The sequence below is a fragment of the Octopus bimaculoides genome, chromosome 7 (assembly GCF_046866305.1).
Source record: "Octopus bimaculoides isolate indiv1 chromosome 7, ASM4686630v1, whole genome shotgun sequence".
Lineage (NCBI taxonomy): Eukaryota > Metazoa > Mollusca > Cephalopoda > Octopoda > Octopodidae > Octopus > Octopus bimaculoides.
In genome coordinates this window covers 17176263-17197153 of record NC_142934.1, presented here as the reverse complement: position 1 = coordinate 17197153, position 20891 = coordinate 17176263, and the positions used below count along the sequence as shown (strand labels likewise).

Below are 20891 nucleotides of genomic sequence, written 5' to 3'. Positions count from 1 at the left end.
TTTTATTAACATTCATTGAATATATGTAATATCGAAATGGCTTAGCGCCGGACAGAAGAATCATCTCAAGTAAAATTGATGCCATCTTTGACCACGCATTCGACAAGACATTTACGAATTCAAATCAATTGATGCTGCAAATACTCTTATTGGGGCTAACTAATCACTTTTCAATCTATACTTTAAATGAATTCACACGTTGAAAGATGCAAACGTTCTAATTAAAGCTAAGGAAATTCCTTACAAGTTACATTTTCGACGGTTTAGAATCTAAATTAAAAAAACTCTCTCGAGGGTCGAGTTTTCCTCTCAATCCCTAAAAGTTAATTGAAATGTGCATTTCTGATATATTATAATCTAGTTGTCCGAAACATAGTAATTGTTCCTTGTATAGGTCTGCCATCAGAAACTAATTGCCATCTAATGAGTAAGAGTTTAGACATTAACTACACGGACAGAAATTGAAGAGAGCCATTATAACTTCCCACACATAAATGCATAGAGGCACACACATATACAAAAACAGGCACATATAATAATGCACACACACATGTATGTATATATATATATATATATATATATATATATATATATATATATATATATATATATATATATATATATATATATATATATATATACATGTATTTATATGTATATACATATATATATAGGTGTATATAATTATACACACCCACATATATATGTTTCTCCACTAAAATATTTTCTAGATTATATATACATACATATATATACACACATACACACACACATACATCCATACATACATATTTATAAAGTAGTAAAGAAAAAGAATCTGAAAATGCAGGGGTCTTTTAAAAGAATTTATTAACTTAACCCGTTTCACTCATTTAAAAAGCGTTTCAAAAGTATCAGGTTTTGTGTATCCTCTATGGTGTCAAAAATTAATTTACAAAAATGTGTTCAAATTAAGTGATAGAGTCTTTGACAATGATAAGAAAAGAAAGGTTTGAAGCTCCGTATATCCTCTGTGACGAGTCAACAAAAAATTGATATGTATATATATTTAATTAAATATATATATGTGGTCTAATCACTGAATATCAGGATTATTACCATAGTAACGAAGCTAATGCATGGAAAGGGAAATCGCTTGGCACAGATTGACCTTGATCTTTGTTGTGTATGTGCACTAAGTTTTTAAATTTCTAGCTTACTTTCGCTGTTTGCAGCAGTGCCTTGAAGAAAGGTCAGTAACGTGTGATCGTCGCATAGCCTATGACAGAGAAAGCTGAGCACAGAATCTGCATCAAATTTTAACCACAAGGTTGGCGATACCTGCTCAGACTCATATACACAGTTTTCAAAAAGTTGTCGTCGCTCTCGATACAGTCAAGATCTAGTGCAACTGAAGCCAGAGTGTTTTTTTGGTCAGCTGAAAGCAGTTATGGTACATGGCAGACAGACGTTTCATACCCAAATCTTCAGTGATAATGGACTGAACTGAACCGTAATTAATCTCCATATCCTCTGATAACTCACAGATGGTGATTCGACGATTTCCTCCTCACAGTTGCACGTATATCTGAGATGTCTTTCTCACTTCTGCTGGTTGCAGGTCTCCCACAATGTTCGTCAATATCGACATTTTTCGGCCATCTTGGAAACGTCTGAATAATATTTTCGCACAAATCTATCAAATTTCCTTCAAGAGAAGCAAACATATCGAGAAAGGCAACAAAACGTTCCCAGATGTCTCTGTTTTTCTATGCAAAACTGATTTGTGGAAAAAACGTTGAGTAAACATTTCAACCTCAAACAGAATTTCTCATAGACATCACTGGAAGTATTCTACATTCTTTACTAATTGTGTTCTACTTATAATGCTCCAGTAAACCATACATATTTTATACATCATTCATTTACGTCTAAATTCATTTGAATGTAACTTTGTATTTTTAAACTATTAATAACGTCAGCTCCGTTTCTTTCCAAGTTTTCACCTGATTAAAATAATAAGTTTGATTCGTAGGCATCTGATAAACACGAGAAACTCACAATTATATCCTCAGAGGGTACCTAGCTATGATTGGTGAGGCGTGACTTGGCATTCATGAAGTTTATAATGGTATACACACACACACACACACACATAAAACTGCATCTATGCATATGTGTAACTGTGTGTCAGTGTCTGTGTGAATATGTGTGTGTATGTATAAAAATGTAAATACAGACGCACACACAGGCACATATATATGCACACACACACACACACATATATATATATATGTATACACACACACATAAATGTGCATATGTATGTGTAAAATATAGGCAAAATGTACATATTCACTCAAATATATAAATATAAACACAGACAACAATGTGCCCATGAGGAGCACAGTTATGTCTGCATGTGCCTACATATGTGTGCTTGCGTGTTCTTTGTGTATAATTGCGTATATATATATAGAGAGAGGGGGGAGGGGGGAGAGGGGGAGAGGGGGAGGGGGAGAGGGGGAGAGGGGGAGGGGGGAGAGTTTGGGAGAAGTAAGCACTTTCCATGGAAGTGAAGAGAAAGACAAACGGCTTCGAAAATACACTTGCAGTATTTTAGATTCTAATTTTTTTTTTGTTACTTCAACTCGAACAGTTTCATAATTTCAGTTTTCAAAAGTTTATTGATGTTCTCTATATAATGACATGAGGTAAACAAAGATTTCTATTTTCCCATTTTACAACAGATTTTGGTAAATGTATAATAGTAATTGCTTCTTTTGATAATATTTTATTTAATATTTTACATAGCTACCAATAGTTTAATATCTGTTATTGAGTATATAGCTTGAATTGCTGTGTTATACGCTCGTGTTGTTGTTGTTTGTTCCTTCTCGAGCCATGTCAGGCTCAGCAGGGCCGGTTTCCCGGTTTCATTGGCGTATAGGTTCCCCACCTGGCGGTTTCATCGGCGTATATATTCCCCACTTGGGCGGGACGCCGGTCCGTCGCAGGAGGAAGCAGTAGGAGAAAGTTTTGGCGAAAGAGTCAGCAGAAATTCGCCATTACCTTCTGCCGGAGACGCGTAGAGCCTAGATGTTTCGCTTATAAACATACACAAATCGCTCAGTGTGAGATTCGGACCCGCGAGTGCGCTACTCTAGCCACAAAGCAATGTGCCGCCACGTGTTATACGTTTGTGTGTATATAAATACTTCGCTTTGATGTACTTGTTATTTATGTACGTTTTTATATTTTGTTGAGTCATGGTTTGTATTTCTGAAATATATTTCCTTTATTTTCCAGTATTTGTCTTGATTTCCAGTGAATATATGACACATTATGTGACCATTTATTTGGGTGATTTGCTTGTAGCAAGTACTGGGCCCCATATTTGTTGAGGACGAAGCTCTATTCTTTTCTACTCTAGGTACAAGGTCCGACATAATGAGTGACGGGGTCAGTCGATTTCATCGACCCGTGTACGCAAGTAGTACTTAATTTATCGACCCCGAAAGGATGAAAGGCAAAGTCGACCTCAGAGGGATTTGAGGAGGAAGTTATATTATATAGTGTAGGCACTGTTTCTCTTATGCAATACTCTTTATACAAAAAAAAAACACATATTTCTACGTAGTCAAGTAATTTCTTTACGCAAAATGTTTTTCTTGATTGGAATTTATAAGATATGCATTTTAAAAAATCACGGAATATTCTGCAGTTGGACTTAATCCTCTTTTTGACTGTGTTTTAGAGTTTAATCTGGTACTTGTAAAAACAAACTATTCAAATCAGGTTTCATTTTATTTTTCTTTTGAATAATTTGTTTTTGGAATGTCTTGCTTTCATAGGTCTATCGTTAGATCTTACGAAAATGCAACATATTTCTTACTACACCAGTATTCAAACATAATTATCTTTATGTTGCTATTACAGAGTTCCGGATTAATTTTAACATTTATTTGTCAATAAAACACAGTTCTCTGCATCAAAAACATGTCGCGGTGATCTCAACGATAACAGAAAATTTACGATTTTCTCGGTATAGAATTTTTTATATATATATAACAATTTACATCTATGGAAGCATCTGTACAATGGACATTGATAAGCATAAAGACACTTCTTTTATTACTTGTTTTATTAAACGACGATTTTATATCCTTTTTGTGTTAATTTTATTTTATTTGCATAATTCTGGATTATATATTGATATTTCTATGACATAGAATACAATATATTCCTTTCCTATAAAATAAAGAGCCGTATACTTGTATTTGATAATTAGATACAACATGAAATGTGACGTCAATAACTGCCACAATATATTTTAATGGCATAAATGATGATAACAGAAACATTCTGTTTTCTAAATCGAAACCGCCTTACATTTTACCACTGTATTTTCAAATATCCATTAACCTTAAAAGTGCAATGTAATAAATGTTGATCTCTTTCGATTGGCAAGAAATAGAAACGATTTCAGTAATTTAACGAAATTTTCTTAAGGCAGTAAAAACTAAACGCGCGCGCACGCAAACACTCACACACACACGTGTGTGTATAGATGATATTTCTATGACATGTATATATATATATATATATATATATATATATATATATATATATATATATATATATATATATATATATACATTTGATTGCAACCAAGCTGGGGAACCGCCTTGAAAAATTTTTAGTCGCATGAATCGAGCCCAGTCCTTTTTTATTTTATTTAAGCCTAGCATTTATTCTATTTGTAACCACTAAGTTACGGGAACGTAAACACATCAACGCCGGCTGTCAAGCGGCAGTAGACGACAAACACAGACACAAACACATGCACACACACACACAGAGAAACACACAAACACACACACACACACACACACACTCTCACTCTCTCTCTCTCTCTCTCTCTCTCTCTCTCTCTCTCTCTCACACCTATTTATATATATATACATATATATCCGATGGGCATCTTTCAGTTTCCGTCTACCAATTCCTCCAGCAGTACTTTCGTCGGCCCAAGGCTGTAACACACTTGCCCAATGTGATACGCAGTGGAACTGAACCTGGACTCATATCGTTAGGACATAATTTCTTTAGTACACAGCTACACTCACATACATACAAACACACACACACACACACACATATATACAGACACACACAAATATGTATTTTCTACGGCAACAGTATCGAAGTGTCTAAGTGTATATTTTGCTTCTATAACAGTATAGTAAATTTTATAGTATTGACATTGTTATGAAACCGAATCTGTCCATTGGTTTTGGTGATTGCTCTGTTTTTCTGTTCTTCCTGCTTTTTACAATCACCATTGGAGTAATGGCTCAGGAAATTAAGTGAAAAGTCCAAATCCGAAAAATTCGTGTTACCATAACAATACAATAACTGTAGCGAAGTTAACGGCACTGAATAATTTGCATTTTCTCTAACATTTTAATTAATCGATTGAATAGATTGGCATATTTCGCTCTAGCATCACCTCTGATCATGGTTGTAGGGGTCCAACACGGAAGCCTGTATATGGATAGAAGCAACAGCTTCCTCGCTCTACACTTGACTCTCTTCGACGAGGAGAATTCATGGTACAAAGGGGTTCTAGATTCATTCTCTCAGAAAGAAAAATAACACTGCATAACTATGTCACTCAAAGTTGCTGCTGATATCTTTAGCGTCATTAAAATAACACCGTTAACAAAAACTGGCTTTACAGTCCGGGATCAGAAAATAATCAATCTGTAAACGTTTCAAACCTATACAAAGTGAGTACCACAATTCAGTACTGTTCAGTACCACAGCTCGGTACTATTCTCACATCTGCAGGAGGGATTCTACAAAACATTTAAATGTCATGACTGACATCACACTCCTTAGATTTGGTTATGTATATGACATCGCCTGATTATACATCCTTACAGCCAGTACAGAAACTACTGCTCTTTGGAAGGACTGATTTCTATCGAAAATTTCAAGAATTTACTCCTTGCACGTGCATTTCTCATGGACATGAACATGAATAAAATTAACTCTATCGATCTCATAGCTCTGAACGTGTTTGTAAAGAGCACTCGTATAATCTAGATATTGTGTCAGAAAATGATTAGAAATATCTTTATGTTTCGAGTTGATTGTGTTTACTTCATTATAAATATAATTCGTAGTTACAGTATTGGGAACAAGAGGAGAAGAAGTGAATTGTGCAACTAGATGTTTATTGTAATAGTTAGTACTTTGCTTTGTTTTGTTAAGATACCTCATATCAGTCAGTCGTTCCACGATATTAGTATGTGTTATAGATGCGCCTTCCAAATGTGAGAACTGTATTCAGCTGAGGGACTCACTTTGTATAGGGTACGTAACTGCTAGGAGATTAACAAATGTTTGTCTCTGAAATGAAAGGTAAATTTCCCTACACATAAGGATGTGATAGCATCAGGGAAAAATCCTCAGTGGTTGTGGTAGCTAAAGATATGAAACAACCCCGAGGTCCGTAATTGCACGTTGTTGACATTGTTCATGCAGTTTAAATGTATACCATTATATAAAACACGCCCTGTGTATTATTTGAGCAATTGTGTTATTGCTGTATCATTGTAGTTTCTTTTGCGCGTTGTATTAGACTACTGTAAAAGTTGCAGGACTATTTCATGCTACTAGCAATACTTTGGCCTGTATGAAGCAGTAGTTCTTCAGCAGCATGGCGTTATGTGATATTGCTGATAATATATGGCCAATGGCTATAATATTTGACATACTTGACCAATTTCTATTGAACCAGGAGTTTTGGTAATGGATATAGCTTTGGAGGTGTTCTGACTGTGAGTATAGGTAGGAACGGGGACGAAGTCAACTGTAATGTCCTCTATGTATAAAAATGCATGTGTTGCAAGTATTCCAAACTGATTGAAATTCCATATATTTTGCTTCTCCGAAAGATAAAGAGAACGTTTTAAATTTCCTAAATTGATTTTCTATAAACGAATCATATTAGTTAACTACCATTCATTAAATTACTGCAATTTTGTTTCTCAACTTCACGTTACAATACACTTTATGAGGCAAATTCCTCGTATTAGCAAAATCCTGTAGCGCTATTGACATAGGTCTGTAAATACTTAAAATATACAATTGATCTGTCATATTAGGTGACTGAATTACACAGAATCGTTCTTAGTAGTAGTTTAAATATTATTAAAATACACCTGCATTCTTATCGAAAGTATGTAAAGACCTCATTGCTATACGCATTAAAACTGAATACACAAGTAAATACAAGAATATCATAACTATTTTACATTGTAGAATTTAATCAAAATCTATTATTCCTTGTGACGTAAATTTCTAGGTGTATTTGTAAGTTCCTTATCGGAATCCATACGATTATGTGATACACAAAACTGTATATATGTCCAATGTCGGGTTAAATCATGATAATATATTTATGGTACAGTAGTAGGCATTTCATCTTTTATTGGCGAAAGGAAAATGAAGAAATGATTCTTATATCGGGACATATATAATATGAACCATACTGAACAAAATTCGAGCCATATTCTATGTATTAATATGTTTATTTCCCCAACGTGTTATTGAAACAAAATAAGTTATCTCATCGAGCCAAGCCTATATGACTGGGATGAATATGCACATATCGAAACTTATCGAGATTTTATTAAAGACTAGCAGAAAGATCACCCTCCGAGCGGTTTTTTCTGGTAGCCATTTTATATTTTCACATTTGATTCCCAATTGTAAGAATTTTTATATTGGCTGCCGTCGGGCCTTTGCTGCTGAATGTTCCTTTCCAGTCGCATATTTTGGAATTCTTTCGGTTGAACTCGCAGAAATGCCAAAGTGAACAATTAGTTTTGTTCGTTAATTTCCGTAATTTTTTTTATCTATCTGCTTTTGTTATAAAATGAAAAATGTATTGAACGTGTATATCAAATGGACGTGAGAGAGAGAGAGAGGGTTAGTGAGTGAGTGGGCGAGTCAAGGTGCGTGTTGGCATGTATACGTATATACACAAATATGCATGCATCTTTGTGCATGTATGTGTGCGTGCGTGTGCGCCTATGTGTGTGTGAGAGAGAGAGAGTGAGTCCCACTTAGACATCACTCTCTCTATCTCTCTCTCTCTCTCTCTCTCTCTCTCTCTCTCTCTCTCTCTCTCTCTCTCTCTCAAAAAAAACACAGACACACGAACACATACATACAAGAAAAATGTATGCATATGTGTTTATGTATGTACGTATATATAAAACATCCCTTCGCTTTCTCTCTCACACACACATACACATACAGAAACACTCACATATATAAAAGTATACAAACGTGCATACAAAAACACACGCGTGCGTGTGTGACTGACTACCAATACATAGAGCTGAACACGGCGCGCAAATAGTAATTAAATATAAAATTGTTACGGAAAATAACGAAGTGTGTGGGTTCAAACGAAGGAATGCTCATATTTTTCTTGACGCTCCATGATGAATTGCAAAATTTTAATGTGATATTTGTGTAATAACGAAATCAGACCTGTAATAACGAAATCAGACCTGTAATAACGAAATCAGACCTGTAATAACGAAATCAGACCTGTAATAACGAAATGAAACGCACGAAAATACATACGTAAACATACACGTATGCATACACATACATACATACATACATACATACATACATACATACATACATACATACATACATACATACATACATATAGGACAGACAGGAGAAATACAACCTCACAGTGCTTCTCTGGCCTGCGTCGATAACGTCACATATTTTTCATATTTGTCCTTTGTACGACATTTCCGAAAAATTTGGCAGAATCGTTTTAGTAACGGGCAAACTCTTTCTCTTTGTTGCATCTATTTATTTTTTGAGCTGAAATACTGCTAAGATTAACTTTCTTTTTCATATTTCTGATGTCGATAGAAATAAAGAAACAGCCTAGACTAATAGATTTGAATGACCGTAACAATGGTTGCTTGAATGCATAGAGACGATTGTCCTTCTAATCCTTAGATTATGAGTGACCACGCCTGTCAGACAAACCACTTTATATATATTTCTAAGCCAGTTATTTCTAGATTACTCTCAAAGGAAGAACACAGCGTGAGTGTATACTTCGACAAACAATTCCATGAATAAGACATTTACTTGTCAAGAAATCAGGCATTATGGATAGATTGTAGGGTTGATGGTGCATGGTAGACAAGTGTATGGTAATCATCGAATTTCGTGTCTACATACATGCTAGTAAATCATCTTCCTGAAGACAACCATCTGTGACCGAGCAGTAATTTTTCGGCCGAAAATTATACAGAGTGTACTTTCTATGTTAAGATAATTAATGTTGTCTAGAATACGAAGTTGCTATCAGTTGTGTGTCTAGCGATCGCATAGAATTCTTCTCACTTACTCTAAAAGGTTTCTTGATGATGTGAAGTGAAAGATCTCATTGTTTCACACAAGCATTTGATTTGCGTCCCTTTACTTTAAAATATCATTATTATTATTATTATTATTATTATTATTATTATTATTATTATTATTATTATTATTATTATTATTAATGCACCCATTTAAAGCCTAGCCAGGCTCATGAGCCCGGTTTCTATGGCGTATGTAATATACAAATCATTTAGTATCCTTATAAAATCAGTGAATTGTTTGAATAATTATTGCTTTTCGACGATAGGACGATTTCTTTATTGTTTCTTCAAATGATCCCTGAAAAAAAAAAATAACATATTAAAGCATAATTTCGTTTGATATCTTAATTCTTGAACTTCATCATTTATTTTTAATAGCTCGTTTCCATTCATTTTATGAACAAGTATATGCGTGTGTGGGGGGATGATGGTGGGTGGAGATTCCTGTGTGGCTGTCTATGCATAGGGGTGTGTGTATATATATGTATATGTAATCGTGCATGTATGCGTAAATTTATGATTGCCACTTGAACAACATACAATTAAACTCCCGGTAAATCTGAAGCAAATTCTTATATTTTCTATAGTGACTGAAGCATGTATTACATTGTAATTTGGGTATGGGTGTGTGGCTGGAACCTCCTTCATTTGGTTGTATAGTGTACTTTACATCACATTGATAGGGCAAGGTGTCTGCCTTTTGAATCGATTCATAAAATAATTTATTTAACGCATAATAATCAAATCCTTTAGTGTCGTTCCTGTGCAGCAATGACAGTATTGCAATAGTAAAATGAATTTTTGCATTTACTATGTTCTGTTGACGCAGTAATTCACCAATCTAATAACAACTAGGAGAGCGGAAAGGACAGCAACAAAAACCACAAATACAGCGAAATTTCATTTCATAACTGACCTAAAATTAAAATTTATTAAGTTGCTTTAGCTAAACAAAAAAATCATTTAGTTTCTGAACTAGCTGAAACTTAATAATTGAAATGGGTCTTAGTGGCTAAGTCGTTAGAATTCTAGACAGAAACCCTACCGAAATGAATTTCTTTTTCAGGATCGATGAGAAAAACGCAGTTCAGAGCAATGGGATTGGCGGAGATATAATGACGTCGGACGGAAGACCATGCAATATCTGTTCTACCTCTGTGCATTTTGAGATCAAATTCCATCCCATAATAGACTTGCTTAAAGTTTGGATGAGCCACACGATTTATGAAGCTGGGGATTAACCAGGTTTTTATTGCGTATTTAAAGTCCATCTAAAGTCGTTTCCATCTAAGGCACTCACTGTATGGTAAAACGAAATGTTTACGTTTAAGATTCATATATTCATATAAATGATTGTTGGAAAGGTCTTTCCTCTATATTGAAAATCTAAAGCAAAACTAAATATATTAGGAATCAACGTGTATTTATCTAGTTGTTGGCACTCCGTCACTTACGACTTCGAGGGTTCCAGTTGATCCGATCAACAGAACAGGCTGCTCGTGAAATTAACGTGCAAGTGGTTGAGCACTCCACAGACGCGTGTACCCTTAACGTAGTTCTCGGGGATATTCAGAGTGACACTGTGTGACAAGGCTGACGCTTTGAATTACAGGTACAACAGAAACAGGAAGTAAGAGTGAGAGAAATTTGTGGTGAAAGAGTACAGCAGGGTTCGCCACCATCCCCTGCCGTAACCTTGTGGAGCTTTAGGTGTTTTCGCTCAATAAACACTCACAACGCTCAGTCTGGGAATGGAAACCGCGATCCTATGACCGCGAGTCCGCTGCCCTAACCACTGGGCCGTTGCGCCTCCACGTATTTGTTATTTTCTATTATATCACTGAAATCTATTATGATACACATTGACGTCACATTTCACGTTTCATCATAATATATTCAGTTTTGCTCCTCTATTCTCGGTTGAAGAACGTAAAGGTAAACAGATTTTTTTTTCAAGTGGCAGCGACATCGAATAGAATTGTAACAAATAGATTTATAGCATACGCTGCATTACATATCTTTTACCATTCATGTTATTTGATTTTAGTAATAATTAATTTTTTACTTTTTACTAGGCGTGAAGACAATCTAAGTCGAAGGTTGTGTGAAACCAAATAAATTAACAACAGAGAGAGAGAGAGAGAGAGAGAGAGAGAGAGAGAGAGAGAGAGAGAGAAAGAAAGAAAAAGAGAGGCAGACAGACAGACAGACAAACAGACAAACAGACAGACAGACAGACAGACAGACAAACAGACAGGCAGAGACAGAGACAGATAGACAGACAGATAGGCCAGGAAACTGACCAGTAGAGACAGACAGACACACACAAATTGAGTTTGAAAGAGGAAATTTCTAGGCTTTCTCTCTCTCCTCCTAAAATTTCCTCTGATACCACTAGAGACTATTTAAGATAAGATATAAGAACACAATGGACATTGTACTCCGTTTTGTAATAAATAAACAACAGTCTAAGATAAAAATGAAGGACGTTCTTATGAGTGGCATATGTTGTCAGAATCTATTTACACTAAACGGAAAAACGCAAATTGAGTTGTCTCTAGTTAAATGTTGATAATTTTTTACACCTTAATTATTCAGATCTCTCTATATGTGATACGCCGATATAACGAGAGTTACAACCAAAGCAAAAGAAATTTAGATCCCATAATGCATTTTGTGTTGCTCAGTATTCGTACTGCCTATAAAAAACATTTCAAAAATTGTTAATATTTTCTATGAAATGCGGAATTAAATTTTAATGAAAAATATCATTACGAATGACTGTACCAGTTCTGTTAATGCTAAGATGAAAATAATAAAACAAATAAGCAGAAAATTCAAATAAGACGGAATTGTAATAATTGTATTATTTTTTTATTCTGTTATACGCTTCTGCCCTAAGGCTGTGACCATGCTGTGTCACTGCCAGTGTAATCACATGTTCAATCTTATGTGATTGGCTTTTGACGAAGCAGGGAGTTCGACACTGCAGCCCTCTTTTGAGTTTCCTGCCATATTATAGGTTCACCTGAGGCCTTGGGTAGCAGGAGGTCAAGTTGTTTCTTGAAGACATCTACTCCTACTCCATGAAGATCCCTCAGATGTTCTGGCAAAGCATTAAATAGCTGATGGAACTCGAATCCCAAGTTACTGCAGTTCCTGTTCCTTACTCTAGACGGGTTGACTGGCTTTTAATAATCTAAATATATTACATTTGCGTGAATTGTTTCATGTAAATTCCTGGCTTACAAATTCCTAAAAACAAAAGTAAGGAAAGGAAAATAAGCTCGAGTCTGACACAGTTAAAAATATAGCAATATAGCAATATAAGAACGACAAAACCAAAGGCCATAAAGTTGCGTATTATATTCTAATGCATTCTCTACTTTCTTAGATTTATATAGTTACCATTATTGCATTTTCGCTTCTATGATTATGCAAGTTTCACATCAAAATCTCCTTGATGTTCGACGTATGTTATATGCATTACCTTTTTGTGTATATGAAAGTTCTCCGATTGCCTGTTCACATTTCAACTCTTTCTTTACTTATCACAGAAATGCATTGGCTTTCACAAAGCTGAAAGGCCAGAGAGGACACTAGTACACAGATTGTGGAAGTTTGAGAACCAGATTGTTAAACAAAAACCTCAAGTGCGACAGTATCCATAGTGCATTAATATAAGGATTAATACCTGAAGTCACGTTTCCGTCGTCATTACCATTCCCTTCTCGTCATTTTCTAAGCCCGCAACTGCAGCCACCCGGCATCAAGTAATAACATAGACGATGATATTGATAATATTCCTAGCCATATTATTATTTATTGCCCTGGCAATAATCATATATTCATGGAATAAAGACATGGGAGTGAAGGAGCTATTCAAGAACACACGGAATGTGATAGATTATCAAAGATGAAGACATCTTTCGACACTGTGACACAGGATGGAGCAAATTTTGTATATCTGAAGGCCGCATTGAATTCAATGTAATTTGAGTGGTTCATTCTTTTGACGATGTTCCGAACTATATGAATGTAAAATGTAAAAATGAATATTTAAAGTAAGAAATAAAGATATTAAACCAACATCTTAATGACTTTATCATAAATTAAGAATATAAATGTTTTACTAATGTGATAAACAAAAGTGTTTCCATGCAAACTACGTGCAAATGTCCTCCACAGGCTACATTTTAGGGTAATAAAATCTATAGATTTCCCATACCTAGTCTATTACATTTCCCCTATTATGATTGTTAGGATCCTGTCATTTTGTCATTGTAATAACACGCATTATCTTTGTATGGAAACACATTGATACAATGGTAGTCACATGCACAATGGTTAATTTCGTATGCTGGTGGACTGTAAGACAGTAAGCCCTGATATTACATAAATTTTCCTTACTGATATTACATAACTTTTTAAATCTCCTTTCACAATCTGGATGCCAAATAACAACGATGTTTGGCTATCTCCAATCTATTATATTCGATTTTTTGGTTTTGTTTTAAATGCCATGGACACAAATCGGAAAGAAAAGAAAATTTATCAATATTTTTATAATATAAAGTTTTGATAAAATATGCCTGGATTCTATTGCGTATGCATCTCTGTAAAACTAGCAGCCATATCTGGAATTAAGAACATTAGACTATTCAATCGTTTCAACAATCAGTCATTCTGTATTGGCAAATTGATGTCAGGCTTCAAATCTGCATATTGGAGGTGCAATTTTGATTCAACAATGCCATATTGAACGGAAATGATAAAAAAATTGATCAATAAATTCAAATCAAGCGGCATTGCAATTATTGTATGGTAGAGTGACAAAATTAAACAGAGTTCAGTATTTTATATATAATTATGTATTTCTTTCTTTCTTTTTTGTCATTTCTGCTTTATTTAATTATCATAATATTTGTAGCGATTCTGTTTCAGTTATCTTCACATTCAAAACACCATTATTGTCAACGTTATCTCAATTCTTTGTGTTTTTCAAGTGAAACTTTTTGGTTTCCCCTTTTCGTACTTCTATTTTTCTTTATTTACGATGGAAAGAAGCATTGTCTTATTCATAACATAAAGGTTAATGCGTAAAAGGATTGGAAAGATCCTCATAACCAGAAGATGGGGCTAAGGACCCAAACGAAACCGCAGTTGCAACTTAATAGTAATATAACCGAATCTTAAGCTACCGTTTCGGATAATATAGCAATGTTCACTATTTGTGAGCATCATTCATCTTTTCTCTTTTATTTCTTCTTTCAGTCATAGGACTGAGACTATGCTGAGGCAACAGCTCGAAAGGGTTTACTCGAACAAATCGATATTTTTAAGTCTGGTACTTATTCTAATGGCTATTTTGCCAAACCGCTATGTTAAGAGGATATAAGAAAACCAAGCAGTGTTAGGAGACAAACATAAACACAAAGACATACTCACACTACCCCCTCATAACGTATAGACGCACAGAAATATAAAGAGAGAGAGAGAGAGAGAGAGAGAGAGAGAGAGTAAGGAAGACAGAGACAGACAGACAGATACGACGGATTTCCGAAATTTCCGTCTACTAAATACTCCAACAAGACGTTGGACAATCCGGGAGTGTAATAGAAGACAGTTGTAAGGGAAATGAATCCGCTACCACACGAGTGCAAATCGTGTTACTTAACCATATATATATATGCCGGCAATATTAACCAGTAATTTTTAATAATTGATTCAAAGATGATTATAAATGTGATATTGCAGAATTCCTGACAAATGATTGAGCATATTGGGTGGATTTATAAAAAACACTGACACCAGAGTCTCGTGTCCCGACCACAATTCAAAATCAGAATTAGTGAAGACTTCTGAGTTTCACTAAACTACACATAACGGATGAGATATTTTCTGATGTGAAACTAATCTAACTTCAGTGTAACAGGAAAATACACCTATCAGAGCAATACATCAGACGAAAGGTACATAAAATAAAACAAAAGGGTAACCTCGAAAAGTAAGAATCATATTTCTTTCTACAAATATATTTACGCTAAAATATAGTCACACAGAAGTACACACACAAACAAACGCACACATATATGCATATACATATGTACACATATATACACACACACTCACACATCCACTCACACACATATATATGTGTGTGTATATATATGTATATATATATGTATATATATATATATATATATATACCAACGACTTGATCCGTGTGAGTGGCTTTGTTTGACGGAAACTGAATGAAGTACGTCTTGCAGGTGTGTGTCTGTATATGTGTGTGTGTGTGTGTGTGTGTGTGTGTGTTTGTGTCTTTTTGTCTGTTGTTGTCTCTCATCACCGCTTGACAACCGGTATTAGTGTATTTTCGTACCCGTAACGTAAGGGCGCGACAGAATGAGTGGTAGTCTTAAAAATGTACTGGGTTCGATTCATTCTACTCAAAATTCTTGAAAGCGGTGCGCCCCAGCATGACTGCAGTCTAATGACTGAAACAACTAAAAGATATATATATATATATATATATATATATATATATATATATATATGAAAGAAAGTTTGAAAATGCACTTATTTTTAAAAAATATTTATTTACTTAACCAGTTTCACTTTTTTAGAAAAAGATTATCAAAAGTCTTTGAGAATAATAAAAAATGTTAAAAAACAGTCTGAGTATTAAAATGCATATATACATTCTTTGATGATAAAATATATTTAAAGTATAAAGCTTTGTATGAACTTTGTAGTGTTACATACTGATTGTCATATTAAGGTGAAATTGTTAAAAACAGTGTTAAAAACAGTGTAAGAGAAAAAGGCCAGGTCAGTTCCTTCTCAATTTTATTCGATTGTCAAAGAATATGTATGAGAATATGTATATGTATATGTATTTTTCCATATGTGTATTTTCATACACTGTTTTTAACACTGTTTTTAACAATTTCACCTTAATATGACAATCAGTATGTAACACTACAAAGTTCATACAAAGCTTTATACTTTAAATATATTTTATCATCAAAGAATGTATATATGCATTTTAATACTCAGACTGTTTTTTAACATTTTTTATTATTCTCAAAGACTTTTGATAATCTTTTTCTAAAAAAGTGAAACTGGTTAAGTAAATAAATATTTTTTAAAAATAAGTGCATTTTCAAACTTTCTTTCATATATATTTCCACTCGTACGGTATTCCACAACTTTACTTTATTATATATATATATATATATATATATATATATATATATATATATATATATATATAAAACAACCCCCTTCATATAAACCTTTATCAATGACGCTAGTAAATATTTTTCTGTATATTGTAAATCGTAAACAACAAACATACATTTGCATTTGAAGCCTATTTATTCCATTGCTATCGTAAAAGTGTATACAAAAATGCAGTTTTAATGTGAGGCAGTTTCTCTTCCCCAGTGGAGATTGTCATCTGCGTTTATGTCATTTAATGTTTTATGATAGTATTTGACGTCATATTTCACGTGATATCGTTTATTGACTGTTTTACTCCATTCTTACTCCAAGAAGTTAAAGGTAAACAGATTTTTTGTGTAATCTCTCATTCAAAAAAATCCATGTATAGAATTCTAAATAGAAGAGATTCAGCTGCATTTCTCTTTAAAATGGTTCAATTTATTGTAATTTTAGTTTTAATTTATAATATCTTTTTCATAAAACGCAACGTCAATTTTTATCGAAATGTTTCAAAATTCAGTTAAACAAAAGGCTGTGGAGTTGTTTCTAAACAGTTTCATGACGTAGAAAAATTAACATCAAAATCTCATATTCCATCCAACTAAATTTCATTGAAAACTCTCGTATCTAATTACTGGTACCAATTTTGCTATATATAAAATCTTAAGCAGTGAAACGTAAAAGAAAATTTAAGTGAGATCAGATATACATATATATATATATAGATAGATAGATATAGATAGATAGATAGATAGATGGATAGATAGATAGATAGATAGATAGATAGATAGATAGACAGATAGATAAATAGATAGATAGATAGACAGACAGACAGACAGACAGACAGACATACAGACAGACAGACAGACAGATGGATAGATAGATAGATAGATAGATAGATAGATAGATAGATAGATAGATAGATAGATAGATATAGCAACACATAAGATTCATAAGACACTATATTTCTTCATTATGCATTTTCTAACTACTGAATGACATATAATCATTTTATCTAGTTTCAGCTCATGAGCTGTGGCCATGCTGTGGCACCGCCATATAAGCTCTTTATAGATTTTAATGGTTTGAAAGTTATACATTAAAGGAATCTTATAATCTATATAACGCAAATATATTATATGCATTCGTTGTATGCTTATCAGAATTTTTACTGTCTCCCTCAACTTAGCTACTGTTTTCCCCTTATTGTTCGACTTGGTCTATATGGTTTACACTAAGTTGAAAGGCAGGCGTGAAGAAACGCATAGGCGCAGGCGTGGCTGTGTGGTGAGAAGCTAGATTCACAACGTATCTGGTTCTGGTTTCAGTCCCACTGTGCAACACCTTGGACCCGTGTCTTCTGCTATACCCTCGGGGCCCCGACCAAAGCCATGTGTGTGTATTTCGCATGCGGAAAGAAGTGAAAGAAGGTTGTCGTGCGTGTGTGATTGTTTGTTTGTTCCGTGCCACCGCTTGACAAACGGAGTTCGTATGATTACGTTCACGTAAGCTAGAATTTCGGCAAAACAATTCGATAGAATAAGCACCAGGCTTAAATGAAAGAAAAATGTACTGGGTTCTATTTTTTTTTTCATTCGACTAAAACGTCTTCGAGGTGGTGCCCCAGTATGACTGGAGTCTAATGACGGAAACAAGTAACAGATAAAATATAAAAGATACTATGATAGTGCTGACTGTCAGATTTTTTAGTGAAAACATCAAACGAAATAATTTATCTGGTTTATTAACATAAGAATTATTATGTGAATTCGCATTTTCCAAGTCTCGAAAAGGATTTGTCATATCAGCTGCAACCATCCAATATTTATTAAAAATTTGCTGACGACGACAAGGTCCTTGTATGTAGTTTGCTATGGCATTAAATTTAATCGTGTCCTTGTTGATGGATAACAAACAGGAACCGAAGAATTTTGCCCCGGTAAATTTCAAAGAACGATTAGATATTTAGTAAAGACCCTCAACTTCCAATAGTCTGGTACAGCAATGACTACCTACCAATAACTGAAGGCCACAAGCCGGCGAGCTGACAGATTCGTGAGCACGCTGGGCAAAATGCAAAGCAGCATTTCGTCTGTTCTTACGTTCTGAGTTCAAATTCCGCCAAGTTCGACTTTGTTTTTAATCATTTCACGGTCGATAAAATAAGTGGATCACTGGGGTTGTTGATGTGATCAGCTTACCCCCACACACCCCACCTCCAAAATTGTTGAGCTTGTGCTAAAATTTGAAACCGATATTTTAAAGCCGCATTGAATGAATGTTAAATGAAACTTTATTTAACTGTGCACAAATAAGTGTATTTTGTATTGTAAAATTATATTATGAGTACTTACTCTCTTACTTGTTTCAGTCATTTGACTGCGGCCATGCTGGAGCACCGCCCTTAGTCGAACAAATTGCACCCAGGACTTATTCTTTCTAAGCCTAGTGCTTATTCTATCAGTCTCTTTTGCCGAACCGCTAAGTTACACCAGCATCGGTTGTCAAGTGATGCTGGAGGGACAAACACAGACACAAACATATACACACACATACATATATATACATGCATATATATATATATATATATATATATATATATATATATATATATATACACGAAGGGCTTCTCTCAGTTTCCGTCTACCAAATCCACTCACAAGGCTTTGGTCGCCCCGAGGCTATAGTAGAAGATACTTGCCCAGGTTGCTACGCAGTGTGGCTGAACCCAGAACCATGTAGTTGGTAAGCTGGCTACTAACCACACAGCCACTCTTGCGCCTATCGCTAGAATAAGAAACAATAGTGAAAACTATTCTTTAAATGCGTTAATGATCTTTTCTTTTCTTTAGAAACAAGCCTTGAAATGTAGTCGAAAGTGATTAGACTACTATATTGATCCCAGTTCACTATTTATACTGTTGACCCCAAAAAGGATGAATGGCAAAATCAATCTCGGCAAAACGTGAAAATGGCCACGTAAATTTGGAAGATATGTCGTTAAGCATTCTGCTAGCTAGCCGCCCTCCTTCAATGACTTAATGACGGTTTTAAATTTTAACAAAAGGCCATCAATACCAGGAGAGGGAAATTGAACCCAATGGTAATCTGGTGCTTGTTTCATCGACATCGAAATTATGAAAGGCAAAGTCAACCATGGCAGAATTTGAACTGAGAACGTAAACAGGGACGAATGCTACTATGGCGTGCTCACGGTTCTGCCAGCTCGTCGCCTTTTTTAATGGCTTAATAATACAACAAGAAATATTAGGCAATATATGGCTTTATGGTCTCATTGTGAAGCTATTGATAATACATCTCTATATCATTATCAACTACCAGAAATTACTGCAATCAGTTTGATAGAGTTATATAACATCCTGTAAATGTAATACTTAGTCATAAGGGGCATCAGATGCATAAAGATTATATAGAAACGTAACTACTGCAATGCGTCCTTATCTTATATATTATTAGCATTGCATGCTGAAAATATTTAATTCGCGAGAGTAATGTTTTTATAAATTGATTCGAAGTTCCGAATATGCTAAACGGATAGCATGATCTATTAAATCTCCCAAATCAAATTCATGGCAACTATTTTGTTAGTCCTAACAATGGGGGGAAAAAAATTAAGAGAAAGTAAATTTTAAATCTTGCGGAATACGAATCGGTTGATTGAAATAATTACTGAGTTATCGTCTCACATTATAGAACTTCTATCTTGTAAGATCTAGGTAGTTTTAGAATATCTATATCGTGTCGATGGTTTAGCAATTTTCACATTCAAAACTCCTTTTACGTAAAAACTTTGGGGCTGTGCAAAGGATTTTGATAAGTTCGCCCTAAAAGCTCATTTTCAGAAGTTTTAGCATTTGTTTCATACGTTCTGAGTAATATAAAGCTTTGCATTCGCAAACCCGAGGTTAATGTTATGGATGAAAACAATAAGGAATATGTATCATATATTTTGTTTGTACGCCAGGGAAAGACTCACTGTGTATCAAAAGGGATATGCTGTACAGGCGAAGGTTTAAAGTGAATTAACTGCATTGCCTCAATGTACAATACATGTAATTTTTTGTGTTCTCTTTTCATTTCTCTTCTTTGCGTTTCTTTTTTTATCAAAGGTTTCCACAAACCAGGAAAGTCAACGTGGAGTGAAATAGACGAAACATAATAGTTCTGAGAAACAGATTTTTTGTT

At 34.4% G+C, this 20891-nt stretch overlaps 1 long non-coding RNA gene across 1 annotated transcript; it reads left to right on the top strand.

Annotated features, from left to right (window-relative positions):
* Positions 1–11267: 11267 nt before the first annotated feature.
* LOC106879087 (uncharacterized) lies at positions 11268–13544 on the top strand. The gene is made up of 2 exons (XR_001410589.3): positions 11268–11390; positions 13013–13544. It is a non-coding gene; the product is annotated as an uncharacterized LOC106879087 (long non-coding RNA).
* The last annotated feature ends 7347 nt before the right edge of the window (positions 13545–20891 follow it).